The following is a 12,743-nucleotide window of genomic DNA, read 5'->3' as shown; positions in this document are numbered from 1 at the left end:
ACTCATGTACTGAGCAAGAGGGCCATCATAAACCTACCTGTTGATAAGGTTCGCAAAAGCACCAAAGAGGTGGTAAAAGGAAAGACTGAGCTAGACCTAAAGGCATTGCACTGGCCGTCTTGTCAGTGCAGCCACTCTGTGGCTGGTTTCTCATGCAATGTGGGCTGATGATTGACATCAACATTTTCCGACCTGCATTTCACCACATGGCATGTGCCATAACATTAGGGTGAGGCAGAGCCAGCAGGAGATTAAATCTAGCCATCTCCCACTAACTCTCCTTCTTCACTTCTGCTTGGGACCTGTTATATTCCCTTCTATCCCACTGACTGCAGTGCTGAGAAATACCAATGTTAGCTAGGTTGACCATACACCTGTCTCATCAGGGTGATGAGCATAGCTCTGGGGATGGAGGTAGAGCTAGCTTAGGGCCAGAGGGAGGCAGAGGTGTAACTTGGAATAGATGACCCACATGTGTGATTGCCAATGGACAGAAGGATTGAGCCAGGAAGACAGTTTGAGGGGAGGCCGATGGGTCTGTTGTATTTGGTGGTGGTCCACCTGATATGGTCACCCTCCACATCATCGTAGATTCTGGATTTTCCCCGCTGGAGAAATGATGGGTCCTTCAGTGACTAGTGGGACATATCATGAAGAGACACAGTGGCATCTACCATGGGGTTTAGGATAGATTTAGATATGCCCAAGCAACCAGAATTAGATTGCTTTCTCAGATATCTAATAAAAGGCTGCAGTAATTTAAATCCACAATATGGTCTGAGATTGGTTTCTATTTATATGTATGTGTGTATATATGGGATGTAGCCTAGATGGATGTCATCTGCCTCATTTACTTATACTTCAATAAATCTGTAAGTGGATAAATTAGTACCAGTCTATGTGTCAATTTAACTAATCAGTGACTCAGTGTACCACCATCCAGAACAAAAACACATACCCTTAAATCAGGCAATGATCCCAATAAGACAATGTTATATTTCTAGTCTTGTATCACTAGTTATCAGTGATTTTTTTTTTTTGCATTTGCATCTTAGGGGAATGCTCCTGGCGTTGTGTATATAACAGCAGAAATAAATAACTAAAATAATCAGTAATATCATTATTCGGACCAAACTGATACAATGTTCCATCGTGTACTTTATATAATAACAGTAAGGCAGAGAATGTCAGAATCACAAGACAATTAAGCTTTCGAATATGTTATGTTATTGGTGAAAAAGATAATACTAGATTTCCAACAAGTAAGAAGCAGATGCAGACATTAGTGCTTTGGATGGTAGTGATATATGCAAGAGAAGTGTTGAAAAGGTGAAACATTTCTTGCAGTGGTGGTAGCTGAAAGGCAGGTAAAAATAAAAACACTTAGGCAAAGATGTTATGGCTGAAAGGATTTAAGGCATTAAAAAGATCTTCCAGCACTGCTGCTTCCATCAGTATAGGTAAGGTTGACTCCCCACAAAGCATACCAATTCCAAAATCCCAGTCCTGTGCAGCCAGCAGAACTATTCATCCTGCCCAGAAACACAAAACCATGAAAAAGCCCAGGGAAATCAGTAGCACGGGCACAGGAAGCACTGTGGCTAATAGAGCCAAAATAAATCTTTACAGAAATCCCCCCCCCCCGCCCCAAAAAATGTATCCAAAATAAGAAAATGAACCAAAATGAAATGTTTTTCGTAAGCATTTCATAGTCTTTTCCTTCTTGCTTTTATTTACTTTCCCAACAAAAAAGGTTGTTGTCCTTACTAGATGTGCTTCAGGTAAAAATTTTGTGTCAGGCTTCTTTTTGGGGTCCCCCTCGGGAATTTCATATTTCCCATGGTTCGGGGCTTTTTTTTCAGGGGCCTGGATTTTCAGGTTAGTGTGCACTATCGGGAGTTAGCGTGCACTAACTCCCGTTAGCATGCACTAACTCAAAAATGAATTTTTTCCAAAATTTTGGAAAAAATTCAATCATTTTTCGGTTCTCCCAAACCATTCCGAATTAGGCAATTTTGTTGACATTGCCTAATTTGGGAAAAACGATTGCACATCCCTAGACCTTACTATATCTCATTTTAGTTTTACCCACTGCTTTTCTACGTTACCTAGTTTATCCTATACAGTTACTGACTCCTTAAGGTACTCCCCCATCTTAACAAAGTAAGCTTCCCCTGAAGTCCCGGATCCTTATCTTAATGAACGACTACTGTCTGTGCTCTAATACTGATCTACGCCATTCACTGGATCCCACCTGATCCCCCACTGTGACATCAGAAACATTCTCCCAATTTGTAAGCATATGGTCCAGTATCATCCCATCACAAATCAGTTCTGTTACCAGTTGTCGGGGAAAAGTTCATCCTACAGACAATCAGGATCAATACAGTTGGGAAATCCCTCTCGACAACCAACAGATTGAAATTACTTCCCCTTTCATAGCAATTTTCTTAATGTCTTCAATTAAATTTATCCATTTCTTCTGCCTGTGAAGGAGATTTCTATATTATACACACATAAATGGATATCCATGTTATCTATGCTAGATATTTTAGTGGCCAATTACAGCTCTACCAAAACTGGATATGGACAGATATGGACATGCTAGTTTAATAGAAACAGATATACTACAGTTGAACACCTCCAAACTAATAAGTTACTCAAGAAGAACAACTATAGAAACTAAAAAAACATAGAAGTTCTAAAATTTTTAAAATGGGCCGTGTATGCACATACTCATGTGTTTACAAGTGATAGTATGGGCAAATGAGTGGGCATGTTTGGGGCATGTAGAGGCGTGTAGAGGCATGGTATGGAAGTTCCTGCATACTTTGCTATCTTATAAAAGAACATACCAAATTCAATCTTAAAATTGGCTCTTTCGATCTGGTTTTTCATGTAGAGACTTCTCTTAATGAGTGAACAGGGCAGCTTTGTTGGAAGAGAGGGAGAGGAGGTGGGGAGCTTACTGGAAATAGTTCTCTTTGCACAGATTTGTGTTTGGCTGTTTTTATTTTTTTTTTAATTGGGTTCATCCTTTTCTCTGATACTAAATTTTCTTCTATCCTTTTGGGGGAACTTTGCTGTGAATGGCACCACAATTCTGAGAATATGTGTGTCACAGGCTGATTGGGTCTGGAAGTATGGGAGTGGAGGTGAGGTGACATTGAACATTATAAATATGGATACTCATCATGCAATGTTGATGAGGGAAAGAGAGCAAAGGAGGAGGGAAGAGTATGGCCTGAGTGAAGAGGAATTGCAAGAGATACATCGCCAGACTCACCAGCAAGCTGTAGAACAAATGTCTCCAACCCTGGCCTGGAGGACCCCCCTGCCAGTTGAATTTTCAGGATATCCACAATGAATATGTATGAGCTAAATTTGCATGCATATTCATTGTGGATTTGCATGCATATTCATTGTGGATATCCTGAAAACCACACTGGCAGGGGGTTTCCCAGGACAGGTTCGGAAACCTCTGCTGTAGTGGAAAGGAACACTCTGATACAAAGAGATTTTCAAATGAAAAGGTGCATTTATTTACAAGACAAAAGTGATATGTGTAGAGCCACCAAACTACTTTTTCCAGGGTTATCACCTCCTCTTGGGGAGTGGCTCTGGTAACTTGGACTTCCCAAGTCTGGTGTTTCTGTGCAGTGATGTGCATGCACTACTCATGGTGCCTTTGAAAGTTATGAAAACTGAAAGCATTTGGAAGGAGTCAAAGCTGCAAGAGGACTCCAGAGGGGGAAAAGAGCTCCTGAGAGCTGATTTTTAGGATTCAAGAGGATGAAGACCTGTTGGCACTGGTGTACCTCTCCTCTTAAGGTGCAATACATGATGAGGGCATCCCCACATTAGCTGAAGGGTATATCTTCACCTTTGGGGAGAGGGAATCTTCCTCTGAGGTAGTGGTTGTCTTGGTGGAGGAGCATCCTTTGAGGTGGTTTGTAGAGCCAAAGGAGTAGAAGCTGGCCCCATTCCCACTCCTCCTCACCATAAGTGCTTAAAACCCCTGCTGGCGAGCCCCTCCCAAACTCCTCTGAAGAGAAACAGCAAAGATATTGGGTAAGATTTTAAAAGGTGCGCAAGGGCGTACATGTGCGCTCTACCCAGCGCACGCACATGTATGTTCGATTTTATAACATGTGTGCGCAGGCTGCACAATTGTGCAACTTGCACACGCCGAGCTGTGCTGCCTTCCCCCGTTCCCTTCTCCTAGCCTGACCTTTCCACCCCTTCCCCAACCTTTCCCTTCCTAACCCTACTCTAACCCCCCTGATCTTTGTCTTACCTTTTGCGCCTGCCTCCGGGCAAGCGCCAGTTGCATGCGCCGGCAGCCTTCCAGCACGCAATCCTCCAACACAGTGGCAAATGGCCGCTATGTTGGAGGCCTCTGGCCCCCCCCCCCCGCTCCGCCAACACCCCACCCCCAGACCGTGCCTTTTTGCAAACCCCAGGACTTACACGTGTCCCGGGGGTTTACGCACATCACCGGGCCTTTTTAAAATAAGCCCGGCACGTGTAAACCCCTCTACACGCGTAAATCCTCTAAAAGCCGGCCCATTATGAATACCATCCCTCCATTATCCCACTCTCTCCCCAGTAAACAGAAAAATAATATGGGCTCCACGGCCCCCCACAGCCCATAAATCCCTCTTACCCACCTAGTACCTGATTGTACCCCACTTTCAGTCTCAGGATTGCAGTGCACTGCAATTCCAGAGATGCAAAGGGGGTGCAATCAGGTACTGAATGGGTGGAAGAGATTGGGGGGGGGGGAGGGGAGGAGAAGGCCATTTTTTTCCTATTTAGCGGGGAGGGCTGGCACTGGTAATATCTTTACTGATTCCCTTTAGAGGGGTTTGGAATGGGGGGGGGGGGGGGGCTCGGACAACCGTGGTTTCAAATATTTAAGGTGGTGTAATGGGAATCAGGCTGGGACGCCCACAGTAAAGTTATTTCTTTTTAAAATGTATATGCTGCATCTGGCATCTTTTTAAGTAGCAGGTTATCTGGCCAAACAAGGCCAGAATAATTACAGACCTGCTCTGAGGCAGGTCTAAAGTTATCCAGCTAACTTACAGGGTCATTCATCAAAATGTGCTATGGCGTTAGGGCCCTAATGCCTGCAATAACGCATGCGATACTTATCGCAATGCAAATGTACAATTGTTGAATTTATTCAAGGTGGCGGGAGGGGTTTGAGCAGGATCAATGAAACTGAGGGGCATGCTTTTAATGCCAGAAATAACTACACCTTTTTTTCCTGGCATTAAGCTGGGTTATATGCCTGAAGTGGGATTTGTGATAAATATTGCAAATTCTGTTTTGAACATTTTTAAGCAGGGAAGGGGGAGAGGGAGAAATGAAGGAGAGTGAGAGAGAGAGAGAGTGAGAGAGAGAGTGAGAGAGAGTGAGTGAGAGAACCTCTAGGGTGGCACACATAGTAATGAACTTTTTATACCACTATAAGAAGGCCAGCTTGTAACTAGAGGTTTGGTGGAGGTCTAGGGTTTTCGGGCTAGTTGTACATACACAGTGAGATGAACGAACAGCACAGTACACATCAGTGAAGATTTGACAAGATTTAGAGTAAGGAAAGTCAAAGATATTTCTACAATGCTCTCTCGCCCTAGCTTGATGGACTCTCTACCAGGGTAACTGGCCCCAAAACCCTAGGCTACCACCAAAATCTCACCTCGAGTTCCAAGCTGGCCCTCCTGTAGTGGTATAAAGAGCTGTCGGGTGTATAACAACGAGAACACATATCCAGTGTGTACAACAACGAGGTGTATAACAACGAGAACACATATCCAGTGTGTACAACAACGAGAATATATGTCATCATATACATAACACATGATTGTAAAATTCATATATTTTGTATGTAGGCGTTTAGCCAATATATAAATATCTGTATGATCTATATATATCTTATTTAGAATAATTTGCTATGTGTTGGGCATGTCAACATTGGGTGGTATAGGTATATATTTAAATTGTTTGTTATGTTTTATAGATATTGGGGTGATCTTATATGAATGAATGGTATGAATGGTTATAGAGTGTTAATGCGTCGTTGATGTTTTTTAATATATGAAGTTTGTTAGCACATGTAGTTTCTAGTCAAAAATATTAAAAAATTTTTGTGAATAAAAATCATTGGAAAATTTATGGGCATTAAATTTGTGCTGAGTTCTCTGTTATAGAGTTTGTGTTCATATTTAGTAACAGAGATGTGCGTACGGTTTATTATTACCTGAATTTTAGAGATATTCAGGTTTATATTTTATTTACGTTTATTGTCCACCACTAAAACCGAGGTGATGTTTTTGCAAACGTGCCTCGGTATATAAAAAACCCTTAAATAAATAAATAAATAAATAAATAAATAAAAGCTATGCTTTAGATATTTTAGATTATAACATAAACAAAATTAAATTCCCAGGAATGTTTGCTCTGCTACCTTAACTGAGGGCCAAGGTTATTAAGTATCTTGGGCTCAGAACTTTATATCTTGGCTTCAAGTTTACAATTTATTTATTTATTTTTATTTGTAGTTTTTTATATACCAATAACCATTTTCACATCGTATCGGTTTACGTGGAACATGGAAACAGAATGCCAATTACATGGCACAATGAGTACGTGGAACACAAAAAATAAATTAAACTTCATTACATAGTAATCAATAACCTGGACCATATGGGAAACAGGAGATAAGTGAAACAGGAAACTGGGTAAACAGGTAGCATGGAGAGAAGGGCATTAACATGTGGGATGCATTAAATAAATTGGGAGGGAGGAGAAACAAAAGGGGAGGGAGACCCAACTAATTACAGTTTGGAAGTCGGAGTTTAGTGAAGGATTAGCTAAGATTCCTGTGGAGGTGGACTGTGGAAGGGTAAGGAGAATTCAAATTATTCTAAGATGAACAGGAAAGCTTGAAATGATCAATTAAATTATGTGGCACAATATTATTTAAGATCAGAAAATATTTAAAAATCACCATGAGCGTGAAAAAAATTATTTTTTTGTTTGTTTGATTGATTTATATTCTTTGTTCAATATATATGTTAAATTCTGTTTTGTTTTTAGTAGAAAATGGGTATATTCTTCTTAGGCCCCAGGTTCAAGATGAGTATTTTCTTCAGAGAAGCAGGTGAAACTCTGGGCATGAAAGTACACACACACACACAGATTTCAAAATGAAACCCCCACATATCCTTTATCCCTCCCACCTAGAACATAAGAACATAAGAAATTGCCATGCTGGGTCAGACCAAGGGTCCATCAAGCCCAGCATCCTGTTTCCAACAGAGGCCAAACCAGGCCACAAGAACCTGGCAATTACCCAAACACCTAGAAGATCCCATGCTACTGATGCAATTAATAGCAGTGACTATTCCCTAAGTAAACTTGATTAATAGCAGTTAATGGACTTCTCTTCCAAGAACTTATCCAAACCTTTTTTGAACCCAGCTACACTAACTGCACTAACCACATCCTCTGGCAACAAATTCCAGAGATTTATTGTGCGTTGAGTGAAAAAGAATTTTCTCCGATTAGTCTTAAATGTGCTACTTGCTAACTTCATGGAATGCCCCCTAGTCCTTCTATTATTCGAAAGTGTAAATAACCGAGTCACATCTACTCGTTCAAGACCTCTCATGATCTTAAAGACCTCTATGATATCCCCCCTCAGCCGTCTCTTCTCCAAGCTGAACAGCCCTAACCTCTTCAGCCTTTCCTCATAGGGGAGCTGTTCCATCCCCTTTATCATTTTGGTTGCCCTTCTCTGTACCTTCTCCATTGCAACTATATCTTTTTTGAGATACGGCGACCAGAATTGTACACAGTATTCAAGGTGTGGTCTCACCATGGAGCGATATAGAGGCATTATGACATTTTCCGTTTTATTAACCATTCCCTTCCTAATAATTCCTAACATTTTATTTGCTTTTTTGACTGCTGCAGCACACTGAGCTGACGATTTCAATGTATTATCTACTATGACGCCTAGATCTCTTTCTTGGGTGGTAGCTCCTAATATGGAACCTAACATCGTGTAACTACAGCTAGGGTTATTTTTCCCTATATGCAACACCTTGCACTTGTCCACATTAAATTTCATCTGCCATTTGGATGCCCAATCTTCCAGTCTTGCAAGGTCCTCCTGTAATGTATCACAGTCTGCTTGTGATTTAACTACTCTGAATAATTTTGTATCATCTGCAAATTTGATAACGTCACTCATTGTATTCCTTTCCAGATCATTGATATATATATTGAAAAGCACCGGTCCAAGTACAGATCCCTGAGGCACTCCACTGTTTACCCTTTTCCACTGTCCCTTTTTTTTAAAGTGGGTATAAACTATGTGCACCCATATTACAGTGGGGAAGGGCAATGTGCATGTTTACCACTTACAAACCTTTACTGCCCCATTAACAATGTGTGTGTGTGCATAATAAAGCTGCAGTCACTGTTTGTCAAAAAACATGGCGCCTTCATTTTTCTAGACAAGAAGCTCACCCAAAAGAGCAGGACGGGGAGATGTCAGGAATAATCAAGGGTATCCATGTGATAGGAGGTGGTTAGTTTTCTTAAGGACCTAATATATAGCATAACATATATAGTATTACATCGCTGCTTTTAAACCTGTTTCATGTGGGAAGATAAGGTTGAAAAGTAGATTTCTTTTCAAGTGCTTTGAATGCAAATTGTAGGGGCCGCATGTTTATTCCAGGGTAATTTTACAGTTCACAGTTTGTTATGGGATGATTCAACTGCAGAAATTGCAAAAGGTGTGGTGATTGGTGGCTGCCCATGCCAAATTAATGTTGCTTAGATAAACTATGTTGTGCAATGTCATGACAGTTTCCTCTCAGATGAATTAATGTTGTTTTGTTCAAATTGTGTATAAGATGTTCTGTTGAATTCAATAAACTTTGAACACATGAGATGGCTATGGGTTACTGACACAAGACTGAACTCCTAGGGTTTATGAATATTCAATAACACCTTTTTACAACTGCCAGTTAACATTTTTTGGTGCTCAATTCAAATGATTCTAAGATGAACAGGAAAGCTTGAAATGATCTATTAAATTATGTGGCACAATATTATTTATTAAAGATTCAAGATCAGAAAATATTTAAATATCACCATGAGCATGAAAAAGTTTTTTTTTTGTTTGATTTATTTTCTTTGTTCAATATGTTTTTTTAAATTCTGTTTTGTTTTTAGCAGAAACTAGAATAATTTAGCATGTGTTACAACTATTTTGTGCCCATTAAATCCATGTGCTGCATGATAAAATGATTTAACATAAGCTAAGAATTTTAGTGCACTCTAAGAAATGAAACAAAATGAAAACACATCCCTATTCATTATTTGGTCGATTTTCAAAACCGCGCCCGCGCGTCCATGTGCGCATGGTTTCCGGCACACGCACACGGATGCACCAGTTTTATAATATGCCTGCACGGGCATCTGCATGTGATAAAATTTGACGTCTGCATGCACATGTGTGCCGGATTTTAACATCCATGTGTGTATGTAGGGCAGACCACGACTCGTGTGCGGGGGAATTTTCAAATTATGTACAGTGACGCAATTGGTCTGTTCTCTCTCAGTCTGCTCCAATTAAGGAACGGACTGGGAGGAGCTTCCCTGGCCCCCCTGCCTAACATTCTTTCCCTTTGCCTTCTCTACCCCCAACCCCCAACCCCTAACTCCCTACCTAGCTACCCCACATTTTTTTATTACACTGCTTACTGCTCCTCCAGAGCAGAAGTATTTTCCACATGCCAGCCGGCTGCCGGCACGCGCTTCCCCAGGACAGTGGCTAATGGCTTCTATCCCGGCCAGCCTCCTTCCTGCCTCGCCCCGCCCATTCTTGCCTAAATCATGGCCCCCCCCAGCCCGCCTTTTTCTCAGGGCCCGGCACTTCTGTGTGTAACTGGGGTTATGCGCATGGCTGGGTCCGCTCTAAAATGCACGCGGCTCTCACAAGGCGCAGCCATACGTGCACCCCTGTTTTTTACGTGCTGCGGCCCTTTGAAAATTCACTTGTAAACCATCAGGCTCTCAATTAGAACTGAACAGATCAATTGAATTCTAACTTTCTTAAAGCCTATCCTGTTTCTTTGTGAGTTTCATTAACATAAAAAATGAACCCAAGCCCCAAAATACATGGAACTAATACTTAAAATGCACTTAACAGGAGTAAATGGGATTTTGAAAATTGCTCTAATAGTACCTTCCGTTTACATTTTTTTTTGAAAATTACCTTGTGATGTATGTTATTCCCAAATCCACATAAATGCTGCTCTCAAATGTGGCTAAAGGTTGTGGAACATGCGTACTGTGAGAAGGTTTCCAGTCAGTTTATACAAAAAAATAGTTCTTTACACATGTAAATGGTTTTGAAAATTGTCTCTCCCTGTAGAGCTCTGGTGCCCATATTAGTTTTGAAGAAAACTCGCTGTCTTAGCAGGTCGTGAAACCATTTAAAAGGGCAACAAAAACATGTGGTACATAATTTAACTGCACAGTTGGAGCACAACAGAGGGAAACGTTTTACCTGAAAATTTGGAGTTTCACTAGATTGGGTGGCAAACTCCAGTCTTCAAGAGCCACTAACAGGCCAGGTTTTCAGGATATCCACAATGAATATGCATGAGAGAGATTTGCATGCACTGCCTCCCAGGCCTTTTTGTGGCTCTCGAGGACTGGAATTTGCCCCCCCCCCCCCCCCCTGCACTAGAACATGTAATGGAGATGAAACAGCCGTGTAGCAGGGAAACTTCTTTCTGATAAATAGCTCAAATCTGCCTTTCCTCTTCAGTTTCAATTCTTCCCATACTGAAAAATGCTTCTGATTAGATGCCCTGTTTTTGTATAGTAGGATCATTTTTCCCCTCTTAAAGTTTAGCTTTTCCTTTACTACTCAGTCAAAATCAGTGCTGGGTTCCTGGCATCATGAACCTTTATTATAATTATTTGGGGATGGTTTCCCTATTTTTAGAGACCCTTTCCCCCCAGCACCGGTCCTCAGAATGGAGGCCATACACCTGCAGTCCTTCCTGAACCCTGCATGCTGGAATCTAAATCCAGTCATGAAGAGACACCCATATTGATGACCTTAACTTCTTCTCCCCAGGGGCTATGAACATCCCCAGCCTCAGCTGAAGACCTAAACCAGGTCTCTTCGCATTGGCCAGCCTCAGTAAAATTACTAATACTGACACTAAACCCTTTTCTCTCACTAAGTGCTTTTTCTTTTTCCCCAACAGTGAAAGCAGTCGGAAATCTTCAGGTACAACGCACACGACACAATTCATCAGGTAGGAAAAATTGTTTTCTTTTGTGTTATGTCCACCTAGAAGAGTCCAGAACATGTGACATGTCAAAATTGTTTCCATTCAAATATATGGAGGGAAAAATTACTATTTTTATACTATTTCTGAAAGTTTTCTTCCTTCTCAAAACTAGTTTGTGAGAGAGCTCATATGTCTATCCTACAGTGAATTGTAATGCTTGGTTTGTGGCTTTACAATTGTTTTCAAAAGAAGCAGAGGCCTTTTCTGCCCTTGAACATGCGATTGATCTAGCTGAATATGCTTTAACTCTTGGTATGGCCAGATTTTTACTAAACTACATCTCAACATTGTTTGTAACTATCTAGAAAGAGATGACTTTGGTGCAACTAGACCTTTTATTTCAGAATAGCACAACCTGTCAAAGTTCCTAAACTTTTCAGTCTTAACGTTAATAAACTGTATGAGTTTTATTTACAACCAAATCTTCTAATCTACTTTCTTTCATGACTCATGATCGGGAGAAATCAATAAAACGACCTCCATGTTGACAAGAAAGGATAGAACTACTTTTGGAATAAACCTGGGAAACTGCTTTGAGCATTGCTTTGACCTGAAAGATTTGCAGATAGTGTTTTCTCCTTGCTGATGCAATAGTTCAGGGGGTAGGCAACTCTGGTCCTTGAGTGCCACAAGGCAGTCAGGTTTTCAAGATATTCGTACAGAATATTCATGAGATGCCTTTGCTTGCACTGCCTCAGTTATAAGAAAATGCATCTCATGGTGGATATCCTGAAAACCTGACCAGCTTGTGACACTCGAGGCCTGGATTTGTCTACTCCTGCAATAACTTCCAGAAAATCCTTAAATGATAACCATTTTTTTCTATAGTTTCTTATAACTCCTTTAATGTTTCTTCATCAGAAAATCTCATAATACAATAATACCCCACTCTGGAATAAGATTTTATGTGGATGAAATTTAAAAAAATCCCTGCTTTCACAAGCCTTCTAAAATCCAAATTTTTCCTCACTTCACAAACAGTACTAACAACTAATTGTTATTGTATTTGCATTCAGCACCTTTACTAATCATTTCTGTATAAATAAAAAAATCTATGACAGATGCTTCATATGGGAATCTATTCTATTTTACACCCCTTTCACAATGTTTTCCATATTCTGAAATATACACGTTAAGGTGGTCATTTTCAAACTGTCAGCATTGGATCAAAATTCACATGTGGTTTTTACCTTCAGTCTTTCAAATGGAAAGTACACAAAGACTATACTTGGAAAATGCCATAGATACAAAATACACATGGTCACTTGCACCTGCTTTTTGTGAAGGTAGAATTTTGCTTGGAAAGTAGATGCATACAGTTGAAATACAATTGGCATACATCCTTTTTTT

At 40.6% G+C, this 12,743-nt stretch overlaps 1 long non-coding RNA gene across 1 annotated transcript in view; it reads left to right on the top strand.

Annotated features, from left to right (window-relative positions):
• LOC115093514 overlaps positions 1–12,743 on the top strand; it is a 1,236,544-nt gene that overhangs the window by 673,003 nt on the left and 550,798 nt on the right. Inside the window, exon 2 of the long non-coding RNA XR_003857332.1 lies at positions 11,307–11,357. This is a non-coding gene — a long non-coding RNA (uncharacterized LOC115093514). The remainder of the gene's footprint in view (positions 1–11,306; positions 11,358–12,743) is intronic.

Source organism: Rhinatrema bivittatum, chromosome 1 (genome assembly GCF_901001135.1).
Source record: "Rhinatrema bivittatum chromosome 1, aRhiBiv1.1, whole genome shotgun sequence".
NCBI classification, from domain to species: domain Eukaryota; kingdom Metazoa; phylum Chordata; class Amphibia; order Gymnophiona; family Rhinatrematidae; genus Rhinatrema; species Rhinatrema bivittatum.
The sequence above is the reverse complement of the archived record's forward strand: the minus strand, read 5'-3'. Positions and strand labels throughout refer to the sequence as shown.